Source organism: Apis cerana, linkage group LG11 (genome assembly GCF_029169275.1).
Source record: "Apis cerana isolate GH-2021 linkage group LG11, AcerK_1.0, whole genome shotgun sequence".
In the NCBI taxonomy this organism is placed as follows: Eukaryota; Metazoa; Arthropoda; class Insecta; order Hymenoptera; family Apidae; genus Apis; species Apis cerana.
The window spans coordinates 14135075-14162594 of record NC_083862.1 but is presented as its reverse complement, the minus strand read 5'-3'; the positions used below and the strand labels follow the sequence as shown (position 1 = coordinate 14162594).

General features: G+C 32.5%; 1 protein-coding gene and 1 long non-coding RNA gene across 8 annotated transcripts in view; one reads left to right on the top strand and one right to left on the bottom strand.

Annotated features, from left to right (window-relative positions):
• The window catches only part of LOC107995824 (uncharacterized), a 146610-nt gene that overhangs the window by 46274 nt on the left and 72816 nt on the right, over positions 1-27520 (top strand). The window lies entirely within an intron of this gene.
• Positions 4285-27492, bottom strand: LOC107995834 (uncharacterized). 2 transcript variants are annotated; one of them, XR_009832104.1, is made up of 6 exons: positions 26732-27492; positions 11511-11591; positions 11241-11432; positions 10384-10815; positions 6148-6286; positions 4285-6053 (listed from the first exon to the last, which is right to left on the bottom strand). It is a non-coding gene; the product is annotated as an uncharacterized LOC107995834 (long non-coding RNA). The 2 variants fall into 2 exon arrangements; XR_009832103.1 differs by lacking the exon at positions 11511-11591 and having other exon boundaries at positions 4287-6053.

Genomic DNA, 27520 nt, shown 5'->3' with positions numbered 1-27520 from the left:
TTAGTTTCACTGATCAGAAATCACAACACCAGAATTCATAAACTCGAGAAGCAAGCAACTTCGTTTCACCTCCTTTCGTTTACTTGAAAGTACACACTTCGAAGGGAGAGGGAATTTTACCAACGTAAGCGTAAATCGACACGGTTTCAACTTGTCTGGCAGCCGTGGTCACGCAGGAGCCGCGAGCTCGAAAAGAGGCGGGAAGGGGAAAGGCGGGATGGTTTCTGACAAGAGAGGAGAAACGTTTAAGCGACTGCTTTTATCCGGATCGTTAGCGCGCTTGCTCTTCTCTAGCTTCTGGACCGCTGCCTAAATACACGAAAAGTTACTATTCGCAAAGTTAGTGACCGGTTGGTGAATTTCCCCAAATGCGGAACACGAGACTTTCAAATATGAATCGACTCTAAACACGTGTGTATATATATACTTCTCGCAAAACATTTGAATGATATCTTACGGAAAATGTCATTAATTTTTCGAAATTCGAAAATTGTGATTTTGAAAATAAAAATTTGTATAGAACGTGATAAATTGGATATGGGTTGGTCAATTTTTCGAAATTTGAAAATTCTGATTTTGAGATATATCGATTGCAATTTATTTATTTATGATTATCTTTTATTTTTAAATAATATCTAAAATATTTCAAAAATTACGTAGAAACAAATTCGAGAAAATAAATCAGTATAAATCCTATAAATAAAAATATTTCCAATCAATAAATTTCATCCTTTCCCTATTTAAATAAATTTCACTCACCTCAATTTCCAATAATTAATGAAAGAATTTAAATCGCATGGAAATCGTATATAAATAATTCCATGTAAGTAATTCTCTTGAAACGATTCATCCCTTCTTTCTCTCTCTCGGGATAAAAAACATTCCATTCCGCGATAAGAATCGGCCATTAAGCGCGCAGCCAAGAGTTAAATCCACAAACGAAAAAATGTAAGCAAACAACAAAGATAAAGAAATGATATCAAAAACCAAAACTAAAGAAAAAAAAAGAAAGAAAAACGAGCACTCACGCACAAGACCAACTGATCTAAAATGAAACGCGTATCTGTCTACAAAAAACCGAAGAAAAAGCAAAGAAGAAAAGTAGTTGAAACACGATCGAAGCGAAACAACAGTCGTAAATAAGAAAACAGGAATGGTGGATGCACGTGCAGAGTCCAGTGGCGTGGAAACAAGAGGTGGAAGACGAAAGAGGAATGCCTCGATGCTTTTCTGGTTTCCACGTTTAAAACGCGTGTCGAGTATCGGTGGAACGGATGAGAAGAAGAAATTCTTCTCTTGGAAGAGAGGAGGAAAAGAGAAAGAAAGAAAAATAGGAGGTGGGAGAAAAAGGAAGAGCGGGAGAAGTTAAAGGAGCGGAAAGGATCGGTTGAGGAGAGGAGAAGTTTCGATGTCTTTAAATCGTTCCCGCGAATTCGAGCATTCGTCTATCCACTTGGAGAATGAATGGGCTTGGCTAACCGCGACCATGCTTGTAAATAAGGAAGAAACTCGTGGTAGCTGGCTTCTTGGAAAGTATAGGCATTTGTCTATTTATCGCAACTTTCTGAAAATTTAAAAATTTTAGATGATACATTTAGATCGTAGGTTTGGAGTAAATTTCGAGAGAATTTACGAGTAATCATTTTTATCATTTTTTCTTCTTTAGTCACTTCGTTTTTCTTCGAAGATTTTTTTTTTGTTTTAGAATACTTTGCTCATTTTATTTCCAAAGAGTTTAATTGATTTCTGAACACTCCATACAATTTCAAATAATATTTCAAAGCCGTTCTAAAATTTAATCATTCCTTTCAATGATAGTTTTTTCATTTTTCCATTCAATATCCGAGCAGTACCTGAAACAAGTTTCATTAAAAAATATTCTCGCCAAAAGCGAAAGAAGAAGAGATTGCATTCTTTCTCCATCAAATTTCAACTTAAACGAAATAATTTTTTTTCACGATCCAAGTGCAACGAAATTCTGGACATTGATCGAGGTTATATCGGATAAATAAACGAAGAAATGGAGCGAGAAGAGAGTTCATGTGGATGATCGCGATTCAAAGGACTGTCTGGAATTCCAGGGGATGCAAAGTGCACCTCTTCAATGGTTGCTACACTCCTGGATAACGAACAGAGACGCTCTTCCGAAAGCGGTCTGGAATCCCTTTGAGTCACGATAAGTCGCGGATTCTCCTTCGTCGATTCGATATCATTGACCATCCTTTTCCAGAAATACGTAAGATTCTGTAAAGAGAAGGCAGAATCGTTGGTTAGAAAAATTAGAAGTTTCATTTGATGATTGTTACGTCATATTAAACATTAATCCTGGAATGTATTATAAAGAACTAACTTAACCTAACTTTTACGCGTTATTCACATAATACGCGCATAATAATTCACATGATATATTAATAATTTTCCACAATATTTATTATATTTACTTTTACGTATCGTGGCAAAACGCACGTATCGTGGCAAAAAGATCCATCTCGAAATTCCGCAATGTTGCCACAAGCGATAGTCAATCAATAACACAAGCTTAATTAAATTCCTACAATAAATAACCTGTAACATAGTTCGCATGATAGAAACTTCGAAGAATTTCCCCTAGAAAATCGATCGCAAAATAATCGAAGCTAATATCGACAAATTCCTCGTTGCATAACCTTCGATTGGCCAATTTGTATCCCGTAAATTTCACAAAAATTTTCACCAATATCTTTCTGCCAGTTGCAGAACGAACGATACGATTCGTTCCAATGCAATTAACGTGCCTCTAATTGCGCATCAAGGGAATGGGAGAGGGAGGAATTGTCAGGAGACTTACGTTGCCGAATTTAACGAGTTTCTAACCAATCCTCTCACGCGTGACAATTTTCGACAATGCATCTGACTTACCAGTTTCGTTTATCGCTAATCATAGTCGATGAAACGTTTGGGTGATCGATTTCTGAAAAAAATTGGAACATTGAAAGAAATTATAATTCTATAAAAGTGATAGGTGTAACAGAATTTGAAATTAAATTTAGAAAGCAAATTATAGTAATCAAAAATAATATCGTTCATTAAAAATTTTCGAGAATCAATCTCCTCTATGTATTTATATGTATGTATTTTTTTGAAACAATAATTTAATTGGATAAATTTCTTAATTTATTTATTTATTTATTTGAGTATTGATATAGAAATCATAGAATCTTGAAAAAATTTCTATGATATATATTTGTATTTAAATTTTTAATAATTGTACAAACATTAGAATAAATTAATTAAAATATTAATTTTGTTAGAAATATAAAAATTTCGTTCTCATAATTTAAGAAACAAAAAATGTTACGCAATATTCTATATATAAATTCCGGAAAATTATGAAACCTTATACTTCCAACTCCATAAATTATTTTTGGATTTTAGCACTGGATTTTAAGCACTTTCAAAAGACACGAAGTGAAGTCGATAGATAAATCAATGGAAAAGGATCGTTAATCGAGAGAGTCCAATTTCTCTGGAAACGATTGCACAAAGCCTTGTTACGACACTTTTCGGTTTAATTAACAATCAATTTCTGAAAATCATCGAATCGTGCAATATCGTGGTTATTTAGTTAAACCAACCACCAGGTTATTTATGGAAATAAATCTTTGATCGATGAAACACGATGGAAATTTATCGATGGATGCCAAATATGTAAAATACCGGCGGCCAGATTTGATTAAATAGAACTCGCGTCGTTGGTTGTCTTTCGTTCGTGATTTCTTTCCGATTTTCATGCATGCAAGAAACGAAAGTTGAATGTTTTTTCGTGGAAAAAAAAAATCTAATTTATCGATGGAGCGTCGTTGATGAATGCCAAATATGTAAAATGGTGGCAGCCAGAATTGAACAAATAGCATTCGCGTTGCTGGTTGTCTTCCATTCGTGATTTCTTTCTGATTTTCGTGCACACAAGGAACAAAGATTGGAAGTTGGATATTTTTTTGTAATATTGATGTTGTTGGAAATCTCTGAAAATGAATGGAAACGGATGTTCGTGTTTATCGATACGATTCTGAAAATGTAAATTTTGAATGCGAGGTTAAGTTTGAATTTATGATACAATTAATCGAGAAGAAGAGAATTTATATGGAAAATCGTTAATTAAGTATTCTTAAAACATTTTTTAAAGGATTTTAGAGGTAGAATCTAAAAGATATTAAAACAAACATAAAAATATATTGGTTGAAACTTATTTATTAAATTAAAATCAATTGAAAATTGTATTAGGTGAAGTGAAATAAATAATTCCATTTTTTTTCATGCAAATTTCAATCGATCTCAACTTAAATAAGCCTCGACCGACGTTTTTGTACAATACATAAATTTTGTATTTATATTAAATTACAGAATTATTTCATCAAGGATGTTTCACGAATATATTAATATCCAGTATTAGCAAAATTAAACGAAACATTCAAAGTGATTAAGATATTTTATTTTGTTTATTTTGTATGCTTTTTATAAGTTTAATAGATTATAACAAAATACGAGAGAATAATGTGAAACAAATTTTCAGATTTGTTCGTTCTACCGTGAAATTCGTGGATTTATGGTAGAATGAGATTCGTGTAAAAGAAATGTCGATACAATGAAGCAATATCGTTGTTCAAATAAGATTTCCCGACTGTCAATCAAAAGACCCACGTTCCAATTCCCGATGAATCCACTTCTACCAAGTTTCCATTTTCTACCAACTTTTTTCAAGCCACTATTACTTTAATCATTGTTATCGATCCATCATGAATCCAAGAATCGTTAAAAATAACAACTGTGACTTCGCGTTCTACAGGTTGCAACATATATATTTATACACGGCATCTATCTTTACTATCATTTAAGACATTGAAGGAAAAGTTTTTAAAGAAGAAAAAAATTTCCGAAACTTCTTCTTTCTTGAAACTCGAAAGAACTTAAAAACCATACGGATTCAAAATTACCTAAAGAAAAAAAAATTTTTAAAACACTTCTTTTTTTCAGATCTCTCTTAATTCTCTACAAACTCGAAAGAATTTTAAAAATCATGAAACAAAAACTAATCTGTAAAAAAAATATTTAACATTTCAATACTTAAAGAAAAATTTTTCGAATAAAAAATTTCTCCCCAAAAATCTAAAAATCACGGGTTATAGAATTGAAAGATAATTATAGAAAAAATTTAATATTTCAAATGAAGACTTTTGAAAGAAAAAAATTTCCACTTCTCCACTTCTTAAAACTTAAAAGCTAATCTATCAAGATAAAAATTTCTAGAATTTCACTTTTCCTTTTCAGATCTCTTTTAACCTCCTATAAACTTGAAAGAACCAAAACTAATCCATAAAAAAATTCAACATTCAATCCTCAAACGAAAATTTTCAAAAAAAAAATTTTCTCAAACGTTTCTTCTTTTCAAATCTTTCTCTTTTCCAACCTTCCCAAAAAGCAAAAGAATCGAAAGTTAATTCACAGAAACATCCAAGAAACCGAACTCGCACGTATCTCACCTGTAGCCAAAATTGGCGGGCAGGAAAAATGATCGAATCGACGTATAACTGAGCAGTCCAATTGACGAAGAGGGAAAGAGAGAGAGATATCGAATTTGGATCGCGTATAATTTAATTCGTCGCATCCTCAAAGTTTCCTACCCCTCCGAAAAAGGGGTTGGTGCACGCACCAACCCCGTGGAACGATGCTGGCGGTTGCCAGAAACGAGGATAGAAGGAAAAGAGTAGGGGGTTTGGTTTAAGATAGATGTCGTTGTCAAAGTGCAGCTAGCTGAAAGACACACAACTGCGGGGGGTTGGTGAATCGTTGCACCCTCGCGAATTCGTGGTGGTGTGGTATTGATCCACCCCCAGAGAGCGCGACCGGGGCTTTTGCTCTCTCGTCTCTCCGTGTTCTCGCGCATTCGTCGCCCTTCTCTCTTGCTTTCTTCTTCGACTCTTCTTCCTCTTGTTGCCTTGGTGGAAACGGCTCCTTTCACCGGGGCCACCCGTTGTTTGCCTCTGTTTTCCAACTCTCCTCTTCCAAGGATTTTTCTAGGGAACGAATCGTTACTTTCTATAGTTTCGTCCAAGACGTATCCATTTATTTAGTAGTTTTTCTTTTTTTTTCTAAACCGTGTTTTTAAACCTTTGTTCATTGGGATTGTTGGAGATTCTTCGTTCTCATCTGGTGGACGAAGAGGAAAGTTTTCGTTTCTTCGAAAGGATGAAAGAAGTTGGCATATCAGTATTTCTAAAATACAGCATGGCAATGGAAGACTTTTTAGCTGGAAATAAAAGGAAAATTAGAGGCTTCGTTTTCTAGAGAATCAAGTTTGAAAATTGTTCAAATAGAAGTTGAATTAGTTAATGCTCTGTAGAATATCGAAATTATAGAAAATCATTCTAAATGTAGAATATATTTTTTTTCATTTAAAAATTTTGAATTTGAAAATTCATCGATCAGATTTCTTCATTGTACATATTCAATTTCGATTTTCTCAGAAAAATTTTAAGTAATAAATTTATATTTTCAAACTTAATTTACCTGAATTATAGATTTATTTAATTAAAATATGAATCTTTAAAATTTGAATATTTTTATATATAAGAAAAAAAATATAGAATAATAATTTGAGGCTTCGTTTTCGAATCAAATACAAGTGCACGAATGATAAGTGTATTATTCTATATATGAAAATAACAAAATAATAAAAATGGACATATATATATACAATCAAAAAATTTTTTTCGAAAACAAATTTTCTAAATAAAGAAACTATTTCATAATTAATTTTGATAATTCATTTTTCAACTTAAATTAGTCAATTTTACTTATATTTAAAATTTTTTCACATATTATTACAAAAACAATATTCCAAGCCTCCAAATTTTACTCCATATTTTCTATCCAGAGTTATCATACGACACTGTATTTCTATCATAATTTCTTACAAGTTTCGGATTGTTCTACGTTTATTTTTGTCACAGAATCACACATCATTTGTACTTCCTCCACCATCATTTCTACTATCATCCTACATATCCGTGATAAGCTTACAAGCTCTCGGAATCGATAACACTTAATCGACGATTGATGGAATCGTGGAACACGGCAAAGAACCGATCGAACACACAGCTTACAAGCTAATTCTCCTTTGGCTGGGAACCGCCATTTCTCCGTGACTTGAATGAAGGATTAGAGAGGGCGCAGCTGTCGGACAATGTCGATTTATAACCCAGTCCTGTTATAAAAGTAATCACGATTCGTCCCGCGATTTCTGTTCCGTTTAGTTACCAACTTCTCCATTTTAATTCCCTGTTCGTTTCGGTCTGCCCTCTTGCGGCAGATAAGCATAGTCGCGGTTTCAGGCAAGATGGAACTGTTAGAATATTCATGCGAGCCGCATTATGGCTGCTCGTTGGTAATAATGTGACGCGAACTGCGCCACGTGTGCTGCTGACAACTGGTTGGAATATATCGCGAAAAGGAGAGGTTTCTCTAGACTTCTCAATTTGTTTGGAGAAAAGATCTCGTATTCTCTTGGTTATTGTAATTCTAAAATTATTACGTTCAAAAAGACTTAACCTATTCAGGTTAGTGTAAATACTTACATGTACGTTCTTTTTCTTTTAAAATATAATTTTGATCAAAAAGAAGACATTAAAATTTGGAATTTGGAAGGATCTTTTCAAAAGCAACAATAGTATTTTATTTTACTTAAGAATCACTGTTTTAAAAATATTATCTTTGATGTCTTGTAATGTCTCTAAAGATATCAAGATTAAAGAGGAATTGTTTCGCATCTGTGAAAAAATCGTATGAAAGAAATTTTATTTTTTCTATTCAAGGTACTTTGAATTTAAAATAAAAATGAAATAAAAAATGAAAAATTTGACCAATTTGAATACAAAGATGCTGTATTAGAATTTTTCAATACGCAGAAACTACGAATTTTGTGATTTGGTCCATTAAATTAATTATTATTTATTAATTAATTTAAAATATTATTAGTATCATACGGCCATTAATGAGAACAATAGACGATTCGGTGACAATGGATTAATTTCTGTATCATGTCTCGTTATTTCGACGTCAAAAATTTTCCTAGGAATCAAAGTGTCGACAATTGAAATAGCGGATTAGAATCGCAGAAATGAGATTGAAACTTTGCCTATTCTATATCTAAACTAAAATTGAATCACATTGGTTCGAATACACACTGGTTTTAATCCGTTTACATTGATCCAGGCAGTGGTATCGAATTTGTTATTAGAATTGTTTGGAATTATTAAAATCTTTTTATATTTATTTTTTATTTATCTTTTCCTTTTGAATTTTATTTTGTAATTATTAATAGTTGTACTTTATCTTTCATCAAGATAAGATTAATTAAATTAACCTTTGAAAAGGTACATTCGTTTTGAAATTATAATAATATTAATAATAAAGTATTTTGTTGAGTAAATTCTTTGGAAGAAGTTTTTGAAATTCCATAACACCGTTTATGTAACAAGTGGAGTTGTAATTATTAATAAAGTGAAACAAAGAGTGAAAACTGAAAAACAAAAATTTTTGAATTTTTAAAACTAGAAAAAGAAAATTCATGGCAAAAGATGAATAAACTATTAAGTAGGCAAGATTGGTATGTAACAATTTACGTCGCATTCTAAATTCTAACATTCAAAAAGATAGAATTTAATAATTTAGTTAGACTGTGAAACAGATGCTCAGTTGGCCAAGTTGTTTTTGTAATTAAATATAATCGTTTGCTCAATAATAATTATTTTTCGATCGATAAATTAATGACCAGTATCTTATTTCAAATTATTTTACTCTGTTCCTTAATTATAAAAATCTATAGCAATTTGGCTGATCATTGATATAAAAAAATTGGATATAATTAAAAAATAATTAAATAATATAATTAATTAAAAAATAATTAAAAAATAATTAAATAATAATAATTAAAAAATAAAAAATATTTTCAAAAGAGAAAAATTCAATTGCTTCTAATTTGAAAAATAATAAAATTACAAGCAAATAGATGGGACATATTGATTCTATTAGTCCCTTATTGACCAAAATTTTTATAAATTTCTTTTAAATACCTCTTTGTTTTTTAAAGTATATCGAGATAAGTTTTTTCTTTTTTTTTTTTATTCTTTTTTGGATAATTTCTTCGATGAATAAATTAATAATAATGTATGATACAATTTCAAAATAGTGTCTCATCTCATATATATATATATATATATTTTTTATATATATCTTTTTTTCCTTTCTGCCTTCGCATTCTTTTCCACATCCTTTCCTTCCAAAACGAGATATAATTGCACGACTAGTGTAAATTTCAAAACTTTCAAATTATAATTTTTTTATCTTAAAAACTGGAATCGGTTTTCTCATCGATTCTCCAGAGTAATCGACTTTATTATAATTAACGATTAAAGTTTCGCGATGGAGAGCAAGACACGTAGCCACTTTGGCGGCTTGCGTGGATATTTATAGGTTAAAGTTCGATTCAGGTTGCAAAAAAGGATTGAATATTGAAATTAGATGGCGCTGCCATAAATCCTCGTGAAGTCTGCCTCGCTCCACAGTTCTATTCCACTTAAGAGAAATTAAACTTTCCTCGCGAATTTCGATTGTGATTAAAAAATCCCGAAGTGATTCACCTTTCCTCCCCTCCATTTCGCTTTTAATATCAATTCGAGGAATTGTAGTAAGCCCATTAGCCATTTATCAATGTCGCGTGCTTATCGAAAAATCGAATGTTGGAAAATTATTACAGAGCTATTCGAAGTGACTGGGTCGGGGTTTTTTTCGTGAAAGCTTGATAAATTTATGACGATAAATTTTTTTCGAGAAAAAAAAAACTTGGTATCTTTTTCCTTTGATTAATTTTTAAACTTGATTTTTTAAGAAATTTATTGCGGAATAATTTTTGCTAGTTTACAAAAATTTTAATTTTCTGGAAAGAAAATCTTGAAAAAAGAATCATTAGGAGAGTGATTGATTGGTTTTTGAGCGATTTTTTTGTAAAAGTTTGATAAATTTATGGCGATGTATTTTTTCAGATAAAAAATATAATATCATATTTCTTTTTTTCCCCCTTTAATTTTTCTCGAATGAACGAAGTGTCAGGATATTTGCTCGATAAGAAATTTCTTGCGGAATAATTTCCTGTAGTTTATAAATTAATTTTATAGCAAAAAAAAAAAAAAAATCTTGAAAAAGAATTATATCTTGTGAATATTAAAACAATTAATAAATATTTCGAACAAAATATTTCATTATTGAATATAATTTCTGGAACGATTAAGTGATTTTTTTTTTATAAAAAATTCATATTCCGTCAATCATTAATACATACATACATACACACATATGTATATATCGAGAGTCGACGGTTGAAAGTTGGCAAAAGATGGCGGAATAATTCCAATTAACCAGTGGTGGAAATCAGTGGCCGGTTGATAAAAGCGAGCCAGGAGACGGTCAGCCGTGATAAACATCAACAACGGCCGCGTTTTAACCTCTGCTGCCTCGACCTGGTGCTCTTTCATGCGGCCAACCGTTCCTTGAATCAGCAAGCTCCAATCCGTTCGACTGGACTCGACACAGCCCGCATTAAACTGTGAAATACATGTTTAGTCCACTGCCTTTATCGGCCATTTTCATACTCTTCCTTCCGTTCCTCCTTCGTCCATCTGCTGCCTTCATATTTTCTAACTGCTTTTTCTTTCTTTCTTTTCCTCTCTTTCTCTCTCTCTCTTTATCCATGACTCGCTGTCCGAATGGTGGCTCCGCCAACTGGAAAATATCGAAATGTATCATAATTCGGGGAGGGAGATATTATTTTAAATTTTAAATCGTCGAATTTCAAAGATACGTGGTTTTTTTCAGCTTGGAATTTCAGTTATGAATAAATGGAAAGAGTTTTGTGAAATTGAAATTCGTGTAATACTTCGTAGTTCATTGTTCTAGATATTAAAAACAATTTTACGAAAAGAGTTGCTATCGAAAATATTTTTCTCAAGGAAATAAAACATTCTTCGACAGTAATTTCTAAAAGATAGAAATTTTCTCAAAATTTCCTTTCGATAAAAATTTTTACTGTCCAATTGTTGCTATTAACGAAATTTAATAAATTAAAGTAACGAATCTGAAAAACCATAGTGAAATTTTTCAAAACGATTCTAAATATTAAGTGACACTCAAAGAAAATATGATATTACCATGTAAAAATACTCTCCATCACCGATATCGACGTCTCGTTCTCTTTCGAGGAGACATTTTCACACTGTCGAGCTCGTCGAGAAGAAAGGAAGGAGGCAAGATGGCAGCCAGTTGGAAAACACGAGCGTGATAATCAGTTAGGCGAATAATTCCGCCACGATGAATTCTTTGTCCCGGCGTCGCTCGTAGACCTATTAATCAGACTAAGTGTCGCATCATCGTCGTTATTAATTACCGATGCGGGCGCGTAATAAGCCTGGTAATATTACAATCGCGTTACACCATAGACGAGACTTAATCCGACGCTTCCGGGTTCGAGGGAGAGACGTTGAGCCGATGCATGAACACCTCTGATTAAACAAGAAATAAAGGAGAAATAAATTTACGTTTACGTAAATTATCTCGAGATTCGAAATATTTTTTTTTTCTTTCGGACAGAAAATTGATTTCTTTTTTAAGGGATTTTTTTATTGCATTAATGCGTCTCGATGTATCTCGAAAAAAAAATAAAAAGTAAAAGAGAAATAAATTGTTTTTGTAAATTATCTTGAGAAAACGTTCGAAATATTTTTAATTTCTTTTTCGTATTTTTAGTATCGATTTTTTTATTGTAGTAATGCAATAAAGAAATGAAGGAGAAATAAATTATTTTTGTAAATTATTGTGAGAAAAGATTCGAAAAATTCTCTCTTGGTCGGACACAGACCAAGTTCTTCTTAAGATTCTTTTAAACGCGAAACGTGGATTGCAGCATCAGAGAATATACCTCATCTATTTTTATCTATTTTATGTTTACAATTAAAAACGTATTAGTATCCTTTAAAACGCGATAATATTTTTTAAAAATTGAATTCGATGATTTGAATTTTTTACTAGGTGAAAAAATTTTGAAAAAAAAAAATTGCAATTTATCGAAACCGTAGAGAGAATAGCGAAGAATATTCCCCCCCCTCCCCCCCAATTTTTTTATTCGAACCTTTAACAAAAATTTAAAAATTACACATAGTTATATACGTGCTATAAATTTCATTGAAATGTATAAAAAAAATTATTATCGGAAAATATATCAAACAAGCTAAAACTTTTAATATATAAAAAAAAAAGTCGAAGAACAATGTTGAAAATTCAAAGTCCTACGTTATAAAATATTCCTGCAAATTAAACATTCGCGTTGTCTCTCCATTATTTCAAAGAATCAAATTTAAAATTATGTTTTTTCTTCATGTCATAAAAAAGATCGAAGGAAGCAATGGAAGATTGTTCTTCCATTTCCATTTCATGGAAATTGGATTATTCAACATAACGAGAGAGAGAAAGAGAGAGAGTGTGAGAGAGAATCACTTTCCACTTCCTGTGTGTTCGTGCAACAGGAAGTAAAAGTAGCGGAGATAAGGCTAAATACAATTTGTCTCCACCGGCGTGATCCTTTTGAAACGCGGCCGCCGCGACAGTTTTGTCTTCCAGCTCAGAAATAATATCAGGTTACACGAAACGGTTTTCTAGAGCTGGCAACCTCGCCAACAAAGGTGGTCCGTAGTAACCGTACACGTAAGTCCAGGACTGAAATCAATTATTGCGCGAATCAATTACAGTCAACCGCGCCATTAAGGCTTTCGTCGCGACCATTTCCTTCCCCCTTTTCGACTAAAATCCACGAGGAATACGAAGAAAATATAAGAAAAAAATAATTCGTGTCGTGTCCGCGTTGCCACGAGAAGGAAAGAAACGGAAATAATGGAAAAATTTTATTTGAAAAATTCTTATAACGATTTATATAAGTAATCCTCCATTTACATGTTAAAATTGGATACGAAAGTTTAAATTCGTTTCCTTTTTGTTCGTTTACAACCTTCTTTTTTTTTATCGGTCGTTATTATCGGATTTCCGATCTCTTCCCCCTTTGGCAACGTCTTTCCTCCCCAGAGAGCTCGTATAAATTTATTAACCATTCCGTAACATTGTTTTCCCCACTCCGTTTGCGACCCATCCTAACCTCATTTTCTCCGAATTTCCACGCTCGTTGTCATTTGCAATGTTATTTCCACCGACAAATCCAATACATCTCTCTCTCTCTCTCTCTTCTTCATGCAAGAATCTCTTTCTCTTCTCTCCTCCAGTAAGAAACTCGATTTTCATCGAATCATCCCCCCGCACGAGTCGTTACTGCTAATTGCCGTGATATCGAGCTAGATAATTAAGAGATTAGTCGGCTTCCTCTCCTCTTCCCTCTCTGATTCCTCGGATATATACGGTATAAATTAGAAGGTCTGTGTGTGTCTCAGAATTAGCATCATGCTCTGTTTGCCTGCTCCAACGGTTTCATATACACACACACAAAGGAATCAGATACACACCTCTGATATATCGACGTGATTTATGCAATTGCACACAACCACTTTATTGGATTAACCAAAATCGTTGTCTTCGATGCGAATCGAATCTTCTATATGTACACGGTTGCCACCCCCCCTTTTACTCGAGAACAGGATTGAATCTCTATATATAGTTCGAAAACCCATTCTCCGATATTGGAGAACATGGAAGAAACTTTTATATTCTCCTCCGATTGAAGATGGGAGGGGATTTTCTCATTTAAACCGACGTAATGAACGTTCTTTAAAATTGCAGAGATTTTTTTATAAAACTAATTCAAGAGAATTTTCTTTCTCTCTCTCTTTTTTTTTTCATCGTCATACCCGAGGGAAGAATTTTCTTGGAAAATCAGGAATAAGCGAGAGAAATTCGAATTTTAATTCAATCCGGTGGTAGGTAGGCAGTAGTAATCGATGATTATCTCTCTATGAGGAAACACATTTCACAAATTCCATCAATCAACTTCTATATTTTCAGGAAATTTTTTTCAATTTCATTTTCGTTATTTCTAACTTTTCAGAAAATTTTGAAAAATCACGAAGAAAGGAGAATTATGGAGGAGCACTCTTCTTCGAATTAAGAACTGAAAAATCGAATAAAAATCGAAAATGGATCATCAAGATTTGAACTCGAAGCCGCTTTATTTGCAACCGAAAACGCTTACACTTTTGTTAATACGATTCGTCCTCAAATACTTCTTCTTTCGTATATATCTCTCGCTCGAATCATCGAAACATTTTTCCATTCTTCTTGCGAACTTTGCGAAAAGTTGCTTTGAATGAAAATAATTGAGAATAAGTGTGCTTAAAAATTGTCATAGATTCGTTCGATGAATTCCGTCCGCGATACCAGTGCCCCCTTTGAATCTTAATAGCTCGATTTGTATTCACAACGAGGGGATGAATTTTTCATCGACGCATACGAAGGGAGAACTGTCCGTCGCGACGCTTCAACCATGAAGATGACCGATCACGATGCGTGTTCCTCGTCCAGAACCTTGATTCGATTTCTCTTTTCAAATGTCAATTTTAAACGTAAAATAAAAAGAAAAAAAGGAAAGGGATTTTTTATATTTCGATCCTCAACTCGAATTTTTCGAATTCCAAATTCTTCTAAATTTATTGAAAATTCTATTCAATATGGTAAAAAGTGTAATTTCACATAAAGCACGAAACAGTAGTAATTTCATTCCTACTGCCAGCTATTTAACCTCCGTATTATGGTTTAAATGGCGGAAGAGCAGCAGTGGAACAGCAAGGTATTTTCGGTGAATTTATTCCATTCTACGATGAAAATAACGCGACTTCTCTCGCACTATTGTTATTCAGCTTGGTTAATTAATTTAATTCGTAAGTTTCATTTCTGTGAATTTTAACGAGATCTGATTATTACGAATTAAAAAGTTTCTAATTAAAAAATCGCTCGACCTTTTTTCATCTTTCAAAGTCGAAAATCCACGAATGGCTGCTTCCTTCCAATTATTAAAACTTTTTTCTAAAACGAAACTAATTACTCCTGGAAAGAATGTCTGTCCAAATATCGTCGTTCCTAGCCTCCATTTTTTCCCTCGAAATCCTCCTTCATCCGAATCGATCCTCGGTTTATTAAGCTGCTCGTAATTAAGACTATGGAGTGTTGCAATGCAACAGTTAAATTACGAATTCATCGAACAGCAATATTTTAGCTTAGGCAATTTTTAGCTTCTTGACCGTCGAAATTATTTTCCTTTTAATAAAACTCATTTTGTTTATCATTTTGTATTGAATTTATAACGTACATTTATATAACTTTATTATTCGTTAGTAAAATGATCTTTCATTTGGTTATCCTGGTTTTATCATCCATCTCGATTACCGAGATGGATCACTTCACTGATGTGGATTGGACGTACTATTTCTACAAATTTGTGTATCCAAACTCCTAACTTTTCCAATCTTTGTATTATTACGATAAAACTATTGTTTACTCCAATTGTACTTTACATTGTGCAGAAAAAGAATATTCGAATATTTGTAGATAAGGAAGGCAACAAGGAAATGAATAGATCAGTTATTCAGTTGTCAGATCAGTGTCACTAGGATAAATAATACATTCGTTACCCTACTTTACCGATCCTACCATATATAACCTAATAAAGATAATAAACGGTAGAAACACTTACACTTTTAAAACGTGATAAAATTAATCTCGAACATAATTTCCAAAAGTATATGGAATATAAATACACCGACACTATTGAAATATTTAATTTATAAATATATTCGATGCTATTAATTACCATATAAATATTCAATCGTGTTGAAATCACATCACACATTTTCTTTATTTGAATTTTCCCCAGAAAAATTCTTCATTCGATTTTTCCCAACAATCAGGATCGTCGCTTTTTAGCCGGCTTATCAGACATTATTATCGCTCGAATTTGAAATCCAGTCGGATAAATACGAGACAAACGTCACTGTTTCCGGTGAGACGCATGCAAATGGACGAAATATGCGGCTAGGCGTTGTCGTTTGAATAATCGCATATTCATGCGTAAGTCGGTGAAACTTTTTGATCGAGGCCGAATCACTTCACCACCGCCAAACAGAATAAATTGTCGGCCATTTTTACTCTCCTCGCGTTTTCCACCCAATTTATTCTGGACACATTATCCCTTTTCACCTCGCCTCGTTTAATAGTAACTTGGATCTCGCGAGTTAAGACCAAGTTTTCGAGCGGAGTGGGGAGGAGGGGAGGGGGAGACAGGAGGAAATTTGATCTTCGTCACTTGTCACATTCGAATGGCTGTCGAGAAGTCTGTTTAAAAATTGAATTGGAATTTGAGACAAGGATCAATGTAAAGTTTGAAATTTTAAATTTAATTAGAAGTTTGAATAGCGTGAAACTCGAATTTGAAGGAATGTTTGGAATTTTAAATTTAATTCGTAATTCTTGGTCGCGTGAAAAAGCTCGAGCGAGTTAAAAACTCGAATTCGAGACCGGTGAAATGAATTTGTCGAAGCGTAAAGAATTTTAAATTTAATTTGAATGATGGGTTGTGTAAAAAAAAAAAAAAAAAGAATTGAATTAAATTCTAATTCCGTGTGAATCAAGCATCGTTGAAATTTGTTTGGAATTTTAAACTTTGAATTGTATAAAAATTAAATAAAAACAAAAAAAAATTGGGAAACATTATTATTGAAAATTTTAAATTCAATTCCAGTCTGATGAAAATAATTCGAAAATGTGGATTTTAAATTTTATAAAGAGAGAGGAAACGTTTTTGAATTTGAATTGCCGGATTTTATTCGAGTCGAATTCGCGCGAATCAATTAGAGTAGCAACGACGAAAATTGTTTGAACATTTGAGGTCTCGTTTAGCTAGAGCCTGGATTTGATTTGGGCCGTGTCTAATTTGAGTCTGATTCCAGGATTCACGGATACTTAAGACAGTTCCACTTACTCTAACTCAGACGTGGATGTAATCTGATCACGTTCTGGCCCGGATCTAGACCATAGACCATAGTTCTGATCTAATCTGGACTAGGTGCGAATCTAATCAAGATTTAAACCGCATGTTTGGCCAGCTTAACTCACCTCTGTTAAATCAACTGTTTTTTTTTTTACTTCTTGATTACTTTTTACTACGAAAAAATTGATCGGAAAAAACTTTCGATATAGAAAATGAGAGAGAGAGAGAGAGAGAGAGAGAGAGAGAGAGAGAGAAATATGCATAATATTATTGTTTCATTTAGTAATCGATTTGTCCTTTCTTCAGATTATTTCCTTAATTGCTTCTTACAAAAAAAAATCAAACTCTCAGTATAGAAAAAAAATAAAAAAAAAACGAAAAAAATTTACTCTAATTATTTCCTATTTATTTCTTACAAAACAGAACAAAATCATTTTAACATAAAAAAATAGAAAAGAGAGAATTTTATAAAGTCTATTTCTATTTCTTCCGATTATTTTCTGACTGATAAAAAAAACGAACACACACACACACACACAGTGAGTGACTGAGTGAGTGAATGAGTGAGAGAGAGAGAGAGAGGGAGGGAGGGAGGGAGGGAGAGAGGAAGAGAGAGAGAGAGAGAGCTTCATAAAGATAAGAAAATGCAATATTATTCATAAAACAATGTTTCATTTAGAAACGAAACAATCGTTTATCGAGTGAAAAGCGGAGAGCATTACCGGAAATCATCCGGATCAAGGGGGCATCGAAGCGTGGAATCGGTTTGGGATTTATATTTGCGGCGGGAAGACCAGACTTCCCCCCGTTTCGAAGCTTTATTTCACCGGTATCCACCCTACTCGACCGACCAATTAATTTAATTGGCAAACCGTAATTATTCTTCTTTCACGAGCACCCTAAATTTCGACCACCACAACCACCTGCCGCCAATCCAATCGATTAGGCTTTGGACCACCTATTATGATTTTTCTTTATTAACGAAATAATAATAAATATTCCACGGTTAATGGGCTATAGAGAATATCACCATTTTTCAATAACAATTTCTAGGAAGAACACATTTTTTGGTGTAGAAATATTTTGAATTAATTTTCACAATATCTGATATTGAATATCGAATGAATTTGTTTAGCAAAATAACTAACATTTCATTGGTTAATGTTCTCTAGATACCACCATTAATTTTCACAATATCGAGTACAATTGCATTACAACGTAACTGTTGTTAAATGTTACGTTAAATACAATACGTATACAATTATAAGTCGAAAAAGATTACACATTACATACTGATTATATCAACAATGAATATGTAACTGAGAAACTATATATATAGTTTGTTTTCGAAATTATAATTAAAAATACGATATTTCGATCAACGATCGAATTCTACTTAAACGAGAAATATGAAGGGAAATTTGGATTGGGCCTCGTCACTCCTCCATTCAGTCAGCGTTAATCGAAACTGCATAGTTCTTTCGCGTGAAAAAAGTCACTCGAATCGATGGAGAGCTCGATCGCAGCGCCACACCAATCTTGTAAAATATCGTTTCGATTCGATTCGAGTTTGTTTACCACGTTCCAATATTTTTCCACCAACTGCAAACTTTTATCTCCTGCCTTTTCCCTCTCTCCTCCAACTGTTCCACCGATCGAGGAACGCGAGTTAACGTTTCGTCGACAAGGTATTCCCTTGACCGGAAGTTGAACAGTATCTCAAAAGTTTAGAAAGTTGTTGCACGCCCTTCTCGAGATGGAAAGGATGGAATTGCACGATCGAGGGGAACTTTAATTGGATAACAGGAGTCGTGTCGAAAGCATGGTTGAGAAAAAGGGGTGAATAAATTTTCGAATCTGAGAAGATGGAATGGAGCTATTTTTTTGAAAATTTGCGAAAGAAAATGGAAATACTGGATTTTCTTGTAGATTTTATATTTTTTTTGCTTCGTTCTTCCTTTTCCTTTTTTAAGGTATCGATAGATTATTTATAAATCAATGGAGTAATAAAAATTGATGGAAAAATTTAAAAGAAAATTTCGAATTTTATATTTCAGTTATTTTTCTGTCTAATTTGTTATTTTGGACAAAATGACGTTATTCATGTTCTAACTATGTATTTTTCTTATAATTATATCAATTTGAAGATAAAAAAAACAAAGGACAGAAAATAAAGCGAAGAAAAGTCTATTTCGAATATTTAATAAAATTTGCATAATCTTCTGGCTAGCCACGTGTTTGTACGTGATCGAAAGGAGAATTTTCACGAAGCGACAAACACCATCGTGCTAACGAGAATCTTTCTTGCGAGAACTTGCAGGAAATTAAACGTTTTTCTATCTCCTTAAACCTGGTTTGATGCTCTGAATGCTTCGTTCTTCCTTTTCCATCCTGATAATTTTTCTCATCCTTAATTACCATTTTTTCCGACATGTTCATAAATTTTCATTTTATTATTTCTCGCAAAAAATTCCAATATTATTCGAGAATTGTTGATAATAAAATTTTCGAAATTTTTAAATGGCGAAAGATTCGTTTTGATTTTATCATGTGATTAATAAATTCATGATTTCTAAATTATTTGGTCGCGTTACATTCGAGTTATAATTCATCGAGTTGTATGAATTTGCGGAATTGACACGAAGTGGATATGAAATGTTGTACAAATGCATGGCGACGTGCATATAAATATAGCGTAACATAACTGCACGGCAACGTGCACAGCATTTCAGAGTATATAAATAGTTAAATCGAAGATATTGGCGAGCCAGATGATGAATTAATTCGTTTGTCCCAGTTAACAGGTTAGAGATCATTCGAGATATCGATAGTGACTGAATCCGACAGCTCGGTAATTAGAATGAAATCCTGATCGAAATTTACTTGACATTGGTTTGCGTAATCCTCGCTATTTCATGTATATATATAAGAAATAATTATACGTTTAACTATTTTCGAATAAAATTCATACTATACACTTTAAAATTTCATTTTATTTGTCCAAATCTCAATTTTCCTTATTCCAATATAAAAATATATATTTCACTTCATCTTCAGTCAAGTAATATTTAAAATAATTATTCATAACCTCTAAATCTCGATCTGCGTTATTCCATCGTATCGTCGTATACAAATCAAAATTTAAATCTTTTCATTCACAATATTCACAAATTCACAAATTAAAATAATTTTAATTTCCACACCGAAAAGGCACAAGATAACTTTGGAAATTTTCCAAAATTTGTCTTTTTCCCGTTCGAACCGATACCGTGTTCGCAAAACTTCGCACGGAATGATGGGAACTGAAACGGAAGACGGATTGAAACTGCAAGTGGAGATAGAGGTACGACTAGTTTTGCAGATGGCACGCGAAAATTTGCTTCGCCGCTGTTTGCACGTGTGCACGTGTCTCCGACTTTCACCCACATTCCCTGCTCGCTTTCAGCGCACGCCCGAAAGCAATTTCCTGCGGCTTTCTCGTTTTTGTTTACTCGTTGCTTCCTATTTCTCCCTTTACGCATATAACTTCTCTCGTCCACTTGGATACTTTGTTTCGATTTATTTGTAATTGAAGAATGGACATAGGATTATTGATTTCTCAGGTTTTTAAATTTAATTTAAATTTAATTAAGGAATACGCCTTGATGAAATTCCGTAATTTTAACGTTTGATAATCTATAGTTCAGTAAACTTTTTGAATATTTTCGGAAAAGAAAATTTCTAATAAAAATATTTATTTCGTTGAGAGAAATAACAAGAAGAAATGAAAGATATTTAAAATTACGTATCATTAATTGTTTATAATTTAATTTGAAAAAAAAATAGTTTTGAAAAACAATTGAAATTAGATTTCATTATATGCAAGCTGAGCGATTTCTGGACAAAGTATCATTCGGTGGAGTATTATATCGGATAAAGAAATAATGTAGAAACAGTAAAAAATTAAATATTTTCTTTATTACATTTCACTTAGATTCCCTCAAATGAATTTATTTTATTTTGCGTCATTTGATCTGTTTTTTAACCATCTAGAAAAGCTAATTTTACGGATATTTACAATTCTAAATTTTTATTTATCATCTTTCTAATATATCTCAATGAAAATTTTTGAATTATTACTATCATTGACAATTAAATAAATATAATTTGAAATCTAATAAAAAATGTCTTTAATCTTCGAATATCTCTTTCATTCGTCATTTAACCTAACCTAAGCTTAATCTAATTCAGCCTAAATCTAAAGTTTTCGTACAAAACATTATATATCACTGGATTCTTCTTTTTCATCTTATCACAAGATTATTTTGCACAAAATATATAGATAGATTTAACCTAAAAGAAATATTCAATCTAATCTAACCTAATCTAACCTAAAGTTTCCGCACAAAAACATATACCACTGTATTCATATTTCATATTTCATATGAAATGTTTTTTCATATTTCATCACAAGATCTATTACTTTGCACAAAATGAAACGAAGCCGAAATGAGAAAGGATTCTCATCGGTCACGGAAATTCGAAACATCCGAAGCAACACTAAGCTACTTCCGATTTTGCGGATACTCCTTCGAGGCGTGCATTTTGACAGCATGGAACGTAGCCAACGTTTTCGAATTCACAAGGGAAACATTCCGGCTGATGTATTATGACAATAATACGATGTATAGGAAGTTGGCCCCGGTGGAGGGGGGCAGACAGCAATTCTCGATGGCTCGGGGCACCGGCTCGTGGAATAAATTGCTTGTTACCGGCAGCGATCCATAACGACTGCTATCAACACACTGACTAACTTTCCATTCTCGTATCTGCTTCCTTTTCTGACACTCTTTTCTCCTTCCATCTGCATTAATATCACAAAACTTTCGGGGGAATTGCTCAAATTCTGTTGGAATTTTGATTTTGTAACTCGTTATTCGTGTACCATTTATTTCGTCTTATCTTTTTTTATTTTACATCTCGTTTAATGGCTTGATCATTTTTCAAGTCGGAAATTTTTTCTTGTTGATTAATAAGGTATTCAGAATAAAAATTATCCACATGAAAATTTCGATCCAAAAATTTTCTGTGTTCATACTTTTCGATTACATTTAAATACAATTTATAAAAATTTTTACGTAATTTCTAAAGATAGATTTCAATTTCAAATAATTTCAAACTTTTTAAAATGAAATGTCTTCACACCAAATATCAAAATCTGTATCAAAAAATGCTCCATTCTTTGTATCCACATTCAATCAATGAAACAGAAGAAGGCGATGCAATGTTAGAAATAATTTATCCACGAAGTGAAGGATCGCGAAAACTCGTGCCAACCAACGTTAACGAAACCTTTCCCCTTTGTCTCATTCACCCTATTCCACTTTACGTTCCGCGGCTCTTTCACCATCGATGTTTTCTTATTTTTAGTCGGCCGGCTACACTCGAGCTCGCGTCTGGACGTGGCTCGACGACATCTTGCCATTTTATTATCCTTGCACACAGCTCGTTACGCCTGGGACACGAAAGAGGGGATTATCTCGGTCTACGAGATGTTTCCACGCTATATGGCGCTCTACACGATTCTCTTTTTCGGGATCAACAAATCACTGTCAACTTCATCTCGAGGGCGTTCCCCTCGTTTCTTTTCAAAATATTTCGTCCTGATAATTAGCTTGTTTAGCGAGAATTTTATTAATTGCGCATTTCTGTTAGATTAAATTTTTGCAACTGAAGAAATATAAAACTTAAATGGAGATTTGCCTTTTTGAATACGAAATATTTGGTATCTTCTTATATGTCGTGCATGTGTTTCATAAATTTTATTTTATTTTTTTTTGAAATGCATTTTTATAAGATTAAATTTTTTTAAGTGGAGAAAATGGAATTTAAATAGAGATTTGCTTTTTTCCTCAAATATATTATTTCCTAATAGATGTAATTTGAACATTTTTACATTATTTTGTATAATCAAGTTTTGCATGAATAATAATATATGTATCATATGAAATTTTTCTTTTTTCTTTCATTTCTTTCATTCTATTTTTTTTTTATACAAGATGTTAATATATTCGTGGCAAAAATATATTACGTATTTATACATTTACGTTTTATATTAAAAACTTTGCTTTCTTTTTTGATATTCCATTTTATAGAAAGTAATTAAAAAATTTGTAACATCCAATGTCTTATAATAATTCTCATTAAACTTTACAAGTATTTAATATATATTCGTGAATTCGATTAGATCTTGATCGTTCTTAATTTTTAAATAATAGCTCGATAATTCTTCGATATACTTAATCTTCAATAAATCTTAACAATAAATTTGAATTAAATTTCGATCAATATGAAAAATACCTCACTCGCAATTAGCACAGACATCGATTTAACATCGTCGATCGCAAAAAAGGCACGAAACCGATATTCCACCCATCATTCGACTCCCCTCGTTTGAAGAACAATCGAGGCAATGGAGTATCCACGCTCGAAACGAGTTTCGAAATCGAACTGTTGGCCACGGGGCAAACAGTTCCGGGGAAAATCGAAAATTTCTAGTTTGCTCACTATCCAACGGATATTTCGTTGTTTCGTCGCTCAACAATTACGTATTTATGGGTGACTTTCATCTAACATTCTGTATAAAACACAGCTCTTTCTCCAAACAGGGATACACATTAAAGAAGAATCGAAAAATATTTTCGAGTATATATTCGTTTATCTAAGATAATTTTCCTTTGCAAAAACTTTCGTCGCAACTTTGTTAATGAGTTATTAACCAAAAACACTAGGCCAATCACAGAGCGCGTAGTTTAGTCGAGCCGCGACAATAGCGCTTGCTACGTTGAAAAAGTAACTAATTAAAAATTTACTAAGTTACTTACTAAATAATTACTTATTAAAATGCTCGAATAATGTTTGTTCATAGTTATTATAGTTGATCCACTTTTCATATAAATTCTCGGTTGTTTGGAACTACAATTATTATTACATTTTGAACAATAAATTATCGAAATAACTTTATTCGTAACTTCACCTATTAAATTTTGCCGAGCAAATTCAAGCAATATATGTCATACCAAATATATTGAATATGAGATGCAATATATAAATATGGATATTTTATCGATAAAAAATTGTATCGAATTATATCACGAAAAAAGTATATAATATTCAACACATCTTTGATTTACATAGTCTATGCTATTGTCGACCAATGTTTTCCGTTTTAATAACTCATTAACAAAATCGTAAACGAAAGTTTTTGCAAAGGGAAATATTATTTGAAATTATCCCAATTCTTTACGATTCTTTACGGATGTTCTTTAGTTACGGATATTTCTGGATAACTGTATATTTGCGTGATATATGGTTCGAGAGTATAGTAAAGTAGAAGGAAGGGAGATTCGTTGTTTGGTTTCACGGTAAGTGAACACGCGGTGGTACGTGGAATACGTTGCGTAAAGATGAAAGATGGATTTGAATCTACGTGATTTGCATTTATGTATGTACGTCGAAGTGATTCGAAAATATTTCCCGCTTTTCCACCCTTTTTCTTGTTAGGAGATTATTTTATTATAACGGATATTTATCGATGTAACTGATTATATTTGTTTCGTAATAATAATAAAAAATTACATCATTTTTTTTATCATCCCGGTAATCTAAAACATCATATTTTTTATGGAGTGAACAAAACACGTTTCTTTTTTTTTTCTAATTATTTTCATGAAAATAATTCGCATATTCTAAGTTTAAAACGATGAGATTTTGCAAGAGTCACGTTTCTTTTTTCTTCTTTCGAGAGTATTAAAGATCGATAAAATAATAGGGAATAAAAAAAAATTATAACATAACATACACAAACAAACAAATCGAGCGAATAAATAGTCGATATAGCGCGAAAAGAATTATTACATTCGCATAGCGCATTCGATAATACGTATATTTCATTTACCGGTAAAATTGTGATTTTAAATTCAATCAATTCACCCCCGACTAACAGATAAATTTAACAACGCGTCAGCCATATTAAAAGCAGAATTAATCACACATTTCCCCCCTCCCCCTTCTCCTCTCCCTACCGTTTCCTCTTGCCACCAAATATTCCTGACTCGAAAATAAATATTCGAACGAACAACTCGAAATAAATTATTCCATCCGTGTGTTCGAGGCCTTGGAACGTGCACATTGGCTCGACATTGACCAAATAGCAAGGAAAAGACCGAAATGGCACAATTTTCCGACACAGCCGCCGCCGTACTCCCTCCTCCCTTCCCCTCCATCATAGTATTCACCACGAGCGAATAAATCAACTTGAATGCATCCCTCGTGATCCATGGCCTTTCCACGCCGTATAAAGATCTATCCTTACGAAATATCGAACTGCTACGTTTCACTTGGTTATTGCTCGCTTTACGTTATTCGTCGAAACGGATCGAGATAACCTCGCGTGCTTCGTCGTTCAAACTTTTTTATTTATTTTTTTTTTTTTAAGTTTCATCGATATCGAAGAAAAATCACGATTTTACGCTGGATGAATAGAATGCCGAGGAATGAGTTCAGAAAGAAATAAAAATTTGCTGAATATTTGGATTTTTTTTTGTTACATTTGCTAAATTCTTGTATTTTTAATAATTTTTATTAATGGTTTCGTAACTGATGGTTATGATATATTCGATACCTCAGCAGGAGAAATTCTTCAACGAGGAATTTTTCCTTTTTCTTTGCTATTTTCATGATTTTACTATTAGCAATATTATTTATCTATGCCATCTGTATTATATCTAGCAGTCGCTAACTGCAGTGAGTAATTTTATAAATCATTATTAAATTTTTCAAATTCCTTAGTGTTACAAATTTCTACGCAAAAGAAATTAAATTTAAAATGCGAAAAATTGATTGAATGTATCGAATAGTAGAACTTGACTTAATCTAACCTCTAAGTTTAAATTGTAAAGAAAAGAGAAGTTTTTTATTTGATTTTACTCTCCAGGTTATATTATTAATGCAAACTTTAATCTATGATATTTTCTAAAGATATAAAAATGGAAAAAACTCTTATTCTTTGCTGAATTTCAGTTTTTATCATCCATATAATCAAAGATTGGAACTCATTAATGCAAATCTTAATCTAATCTAACCTAATCTAACTTGATATTTTCATCTAAAGACATAAAAGTGGAAAAAACTCTTTTATTCTTCGCTGAATTTTCACTTTTTTGTCCATCCAATCAAAAGATTGAAATCTAACCTAATCTAATTCAAGTTGAATATTTTTGTTTTAAAAATAGAAATTAATTAATACAGACCTTAATCTAATCTAATCTAATCTAATCTAATCTAATCTAGTATTTTTTCGTAGAGATAGCAAAAAAATGTTTTTATTTTTTCCTACGAATTTTTTTTTTTCCTATCAACGTATCATATGCATATTAAGGCGAACGTTTCGTAATCAAGTCTTAAAAAATGATTTGCAATTCCTCGGAACCCGAGCGAATTTTTTCCTCGGTGATTGATAGCAAAGTTAATTAACCGGTACGAGCGGATGAAAAATCGGGCTCGGTCGGTAAGTCGAGCGTTTTCCGCAGGTAAATGCAACCGGGAAACGGTTGAACGACGTCTCCGCAGACCATCTGATCGATGGTCTGATTTCTATTCAATTAAATCCTGGTACGAACTTACCATTGTTCCGAATCAATGCCTCCAAAGTCTCGGCCAAGTCAGCAAACTTCGATTTTCCAGAGGAAAAGTCGCGGAAAACCGATGTCCAATTTCTCTTTCCACCTTGACTTCGTTACGACGCAACTCGATGGATAAACTTCTATCTCGTGTTCGATGAGACAATCGTGTTTTTTTCTCTTTCTTTTTAGATAGGATTAGCTTCCCTCCAAACTTGAACGCGCCAATCTTGTTTAGAATCTCAAATTTTTAGAAAGTTTTCTCAAGAAAATATATAGTTGTTATTACGCGAATTTCATCAGAGAAGAATTCATTTTTTTAGAAAATCTTATCCTGCCATATCATTCTACGTTGTATGATATCTTTTCGTATCTTATCATAATATACTGTATTATACATGTTACTTTACGATAGTTATATGATATTTTTAACATACAATTTATTATACCATTTCCTATCGTGTCATGCAATACATTAAAATATTGTAGTCTACTATATTATACTAACGATACTTTATGATATGTTACCTAAATCATATCTTACGACGATCTACGAAACTTATATCACTTTACTATACTGTATCGTTTCCTATCATACTATACAATACTCAAAAATAGTGTACTCACTACATCGTATCGTGTCATATGACGGTACCTTACGGTAACTATATCACACTATGTACTTGTACAAAACTTATATCATACTTTATTTCATACAGTTCTCTACCATATCGATATTCGAAAATATTCTCTGCCGAATTATAATACGATACTCAACTTATATCATACTATA